Below are 6,000 nucleotides of genomic sequence, written 5' to 3' on the forward strand. Positions count from 1 at the left end.
AACTGTAGCACCAATTGCTATGCGCATAAACTTTCTATCAGTCTTCTCAATGTGCCCTGTGCAATGCGCCCCATTGTTTACTAATACAGTGGGCAAGATTTATCAAAGTGAGAATAAGAAAATTCTCACATTTGTCGTCAAAAAAAACCTCACAAATTATATCACCATATTTATGAAAGGTTATGCGCCAATAAAGTCTCAACTTTTCATATGTGCGAACAAATTGACTCATAACATTCGCAAGTCTTAAGTATATGCGAATAAATTGTCTGGAAATGCCTAATTCTTGTATTATTCTCTATTGGCATTTTAAAATGCCTGTATATATTCGCAGTTCTCATATATTTATGAAAAGTGGTGCATGTAATATTCACTGCTTTTAATCTCGCCAATTTGTAGGTTGCGAGGAGTGAAAAATAAAGAGCAATATTGTTGTTTGTCTGGAGGGAAAATGGAAATATTTCTTTTACTTGCTTTATCTAGGGTTAGAAATTGCCCACAACAAGGCGCAGATCCTGAATAATAATAAATATATTATAAAAAAGTAAAATAATTTAAGTGCAATTGAAATAAGTGTATTAAAAAGAACGAAGATGAGCTCCAAAAAACGGGCAACCTTCCTTAATGAAAGAGAGCCAAAGAAGGGGCAAAATAAAACTAACTTTAATATATAAGAAATAGCATTCTTTTAAACAATCACTTGATTAAAACAATAAACCATTTACCAGTGTCTAAAATTAGGATTGATAAATAAAGTGAAAATGACATTTTCGCAAGAAAACTAGGATCAGCCATTCGCTTGACATCGCAAAAAAGTTTTGCCCCAAAAATGTCTCTAGAATTTTGATAAATACTGGCGACATTTTTGAATTCACACATTGCGAACTATTGCGAAAATAATCGCGACTTTTTCGGCGCATTTTTTCGGGGCTTGATAAATTTTGCCCAGAATATGACTGTACTTTATGTGCAATACACCCCATTGTTTACTAATACAGAATATGACTGTACTTTAAAATTAATGTTAATAATTAAAGGGACATGCAACACATTTTTTTCCTTTTATTATTCAGATAGAGAATACAGTTTTAAACAACATTCCAATTTACTTCTGTTATCTAATTTGCTTCATTCTCTTGATATCCTTTGTTGAAAAGCATATCTAAATAGGAGCAGGAACTGCTGGCTGCACATCAGTGCCTCGTGTTATTGACTCACCCAGGTGCATTGCTATTTGTTTAGCAAAGAATTAAGCAAATTATATAATAGCTGTACATTGTAATGTTGTTTAAAATTGTATTCTCTGAATCATGAAAAAAAAATGTGGGTTTTATGTCCCTTTAACTGGATTCATTTGATTGTTTTGCTTATGTCTATTATGCTTATTATATTTATGTATAATGTGAGGCATAATATACTGCTACATACAACAGAGGACACAGAAAAACACAGCATGGCATGAATTGGTTAAAAAATATAAGAATTATTCAGTTACCCAAATTCTTATGGCTCTACCAATGAGAGGTAGAGTGGTGCCTCTAAATTATGATAACAAACACTATTTTTGTCCAAATTACAGATCACTTTTTACAATTATAATGGATTATGTTTTATATTTATGTATTATATATTATAGTTTAGGATATGTCTATAGAAAACGTGTGGTGCCACCGAGTTGGACATAGTTGTCAACATTTCATAAAAAATTCCAGGGACACTTTGCAGCAGAGCAAGCAAGTGGGTTACTGGAGTATTGACGACCTACTGTTCAACTGCTCCGCCCACTCAGTTCTGCAATCAAAACACACAGTAATAGTATAATTTAGACTTATTTCCAGATAGGCATTTTTTGCCGGATATTTCCAGATAGGCATTTTCAGTTCTGTTGCCATTAGCCGCCACTTACTTATGCAATTTTTTAGGCTTACTCAAATTCAGACTAAATTCAGATCCAAACTTCAGTCAATGGAACATGAATTAAGACTGTGTTTGTCCAATATGCTTCCACAAATGAAAAAACAGCACCTTAAAGTGAAGGTAAAGTTAGCCTTTCTTAAAGACAACCTACCATTTATCATTATCCCCTTCATGTAGTCGCTTAGTTATTTTTTCGTTTTCTGCCATAGTTTTAATAAAAAATATATTTCTAATTCACCACTGTTTTGATCCTGACTCCTCCCAAGCCCTACTTCCTTCTTCATTGTGTGAAGTCTTCAGCGGTCCCACCTGCTCTCCAGGTGCTCTCAAATGCGCGCTCGCGATCTTGGATTACAATGCGCATGCGCAAACCGCCAATGCCGTTTTTCAATGCGCATGCAATAATCGCCGTTCGATATTTGATGCTATGGGAAATCATAGCTGTTACAAATACGCATACACGAAACGGGAGCGCGTTTGGATTTCATTATGAAGAAAAATGAAATATCGCATGCGCAGCTGAAAGAAGGGGCGGATGTCGTGGAGTGACGGCCGCCTAACGGCCAGAATTTCAATTGGGTAATAGAAAAACCTGATCAACAGATAAAAAAAAAAATGGGTTGAATTTGTGGATCATTTATGCATTGCTTTATATAGCGATAACTTTATATATACACAAAAATATGAAAATTGATGAATGAAAGTCATATTTATTTTACAAGCAAAATGCTATACTCTGTTGACATTAGGGTAAATTTACCTTCACTTTAAGCTCACATTTCACATTGACTTATCTTCCAAGGATTCCCAGGAGATGCAGGAGATTAAAGGGATAGTAAAGTCAAAAACCTTCCAATTTACTTTTGTTATCTAATTTGCTTTGTTCTCTTGGTACGTAGGTAGACTCAGAAGCAGCAATGCATTACTGGGAGCTAGATGCTGAGTGGTGGCTGCACCAATATGCCTCTTGTCATTACTCATCATTGTGTTCAGCTAACTCCCAGTATTGTATTGCAGCTCCTTTAACAAAGGATAGAGAATGAAGTACATTTGCTAATAGAAATACATTCGGTAGTTGTATGCTCTATCTGAATCATGAAAGAAAAATGTTGGGTTTTATGTTCCTTTAAATTAATCAGCTTGTGGGCAGTGGCTCTCTGACATTTTGTGACCAGGGCCACATCAGGAGGGGCAGGGTCATGGCAGACTGTGAGCATGGACCATTTTTGGTGAAGGGAGTCTAAGCTAAATGGTGGAGAGGAGGGAGGCTGAGGCAGACTGTGGTGCTGTGCACATAAATGACAGGCAGTGCTACTGACATATGCAGGCAGGGAGGGAGGCTGAGGCAGACTGTGGTCCTGTGCACATAAATGACAGGCACTGCTACTGACATATGCAGGGAGGCTGAGGCAGACTGTGGTGCTGTGCACATAAATGACAGGCACTGCTACTGACATATGCAGGGAGGCTGAGGCAGACTGTGGTGCTGTGCACATAAATGACAGGCAGTGCTACTGACATATGCAGGGAGGGAGGGAGGCTGAGGCAGACTGTGGTCCTGTGCACATAAATGACAGGCAGTGCTACTGACATATGCAGGCAGGCTGAGGCAGACTGTGGTCCTGTGCACATAAATGACAGGCAGTGCTACTGACATATGCAGGCAGGCTGAGGCAGACTGTGGTCCTGTGCACATAAATGACAGGCAGTGCTACTGACATATGCAGGCAGGCAGGGAGGCTGAGGCAGACTGTGGTGCTGTGCACATAAATGACAGGAAGTGCTACTGACATATGCAGGCAGGGAGGCTGAGGCAGACCGAGGTGCTGTGCACATAAATGACAGACAGTGACACTGACATATGCAGGCAGGGAAGGAGGCTGAGGCAGACTGTGGTGCTTTGCACATAAATGACAGGCAGTGCTACTGACATATGGAGGCAGGCAGGGAGGCTGAGGCAGACTGTGGTCCTGTGCACATAAATGACAGACAGTGACACTGACATATGCAGGCAGGCAGGGAGGCTGAGGAAGACTGTGGTGCTGTGCACATAAATGACAGGCAGTGCTACTGACATATGCAGGCAGGGAGGCTGAGGCAGACTGTGGTGCTGTTCACATAAATGACAGGAAGTGCTACTGACATATGCAGGCAGGGAGGCTGAGGCAGACCGAGGTGCTGTGCACATAAATGACAGACAGTGACACTGACATATGCAGGCAGGGAAGGAGGCTGAGGCAGACTGTGGTGCTTTGCACATAAATAACAGGCAGTTGCACTGACATATGCAGGCAGCGAGGGAGGCTGAGTCTATGGTTCTGTGCACATAAATGACAGGCAGTGCTACTGACATACAGTATGCAGGCAGGCAGGGAGGCTGAGTCTGTGGTCCTGTGCACATAAATGACAGGCAGTGCTACTGACATATGCAGGCAGGGAGGGAGACTGATGCAGACTGTGGTGCTGTGCACATAAATGACAGGCAGTGCTACTGACATATGCAGGGAGGGAGACTGATGCAGACTGTGGTGCTGTGCACATAAATGACAGGCAGTGCTACTGACATATGCAGGCAGGCTGAGTCTGTGGTCCTGTAAACATAGATGACAGACAGTGACACTGACATATGCAGGCAGGCAGGGAGGCTGAGTCTGTGGTGCTGTGCACATAAATGACAGGCAGTGACACTGACATATGCAGGCAGGGAGAGAGGCTGAGTCTGTGGTCCTGTGCACATAAATGACAGGCAGTGCTACTGACATATGCAGGCAGGGAGGGAGGCTGAGGCAGACTGTGGTCCTGTGCACATAAATGACAGGCAGTGCTACTGACATATGCAGGCAGGCAGGGAGGCTGAGGCAGACTGTGGTGCTGTGCACATAAATGACAGGCAGTGCTACTGACATAGGCAGGGAGGCTGAGTCTGTGGTCCTGTGCACATAAATGACAGGCAGTGCTACTGACATATGGAGGCAGGCAGGGAGGCTGAGGCAGACTGTGGTCCTGTGCACATAAATGACAGACAGTGACACTGACATATGCAGGCAGGCAGGGAGGCTGAGGAAGACTGTGGTGCTGTGCACATAAATGACAGGCAGTGCTACTGACATATGCAGGCAGGGAGGCTGAGGCAGACTGTGGTGCTGTTCACATAAATGACAGGCAGTGCTACTGACATATGCAGGCAGGGAGGCTGAGGCAGTCCGAGGTGCTGTGCACATAAATGACAGACAGTGACACTGACATATGCAGGCAGGGAAGGAGGCTGAGGCAGACTGTGGTGCTTTGCACATAAATAACAGGCAGTTGCACTGACATATGCAGGCAGCGAGGGAGGCTGAGTCTATGGTTCTGTGCACATAAATGACAGGCAGTGCTACTGACATACAGTATGCAGGCAGGCAGGGAGGCTGAGTCTGTGGTCCTGTGCACATAAATGACAGGCAGTGCTACTGACATATGCAGGCAGGAAGGGAGACTGATGCAGACTGTGGTGCTGTGCACATAAATGACAGGCAGTGCTACTGACGTATGCAGGGAGGGAGACTGATGCAGACTGTGGTGCTGTGCACATAAATGACAGGCAGTGCTACTGACATATGCAGGCAGGGAGGGAGACTGATGCAGACTGTGGTGCTGTGCACATAAATGACAGGCAGTGCTACTGACATGTGCAGGCAGGCTGAGTCTGTGGTCCTGTAAACATAGATGACAGACATTGACACTGACATATGCAGGCAGGCAGGGAGGCTGAGTCTGTGGTGCTGTGCACATAAATGACAGGCAGTGACACTGACATATGCAGGCAGGCAGGGAGGCTGAGGTAGACTGTGGTGCTGTGCACATAAATGACAGGCAGTGCTACTGACATATGCAGGCAGGGAGGGAGGCTGAGGCAGACTGTGGTGCTGTGCACATAAATGACAGGCAGTGCTACTGACATATGGAGGCAGGCAGGGAGGCTGAGGCAGACTGTGGTCCTGTGCACATAAATGACAGACAGCGACACTGACATATGCAGGCAGGGAAGGAGGCTGAGGCAGACTGTGGTGCTTTGCACATAATTAACAGGCAGTTGCACTG

The sequence above is a fragment of the Bombina bombina genome, chromosome 7, assembly GCF_027579735.1.
Source record: "Bombina bombina isolate aBomBom1 chromosome 7, aBomBom1.pri, whole genome shotgun sequence".
Classification (NCBI taxonomy): domain Eukaryota; kingdom Metazoa; phylum Chordata; class Amphibia; order Anura; family Bombinatoridae; genus Bombina; species Bombina bombina.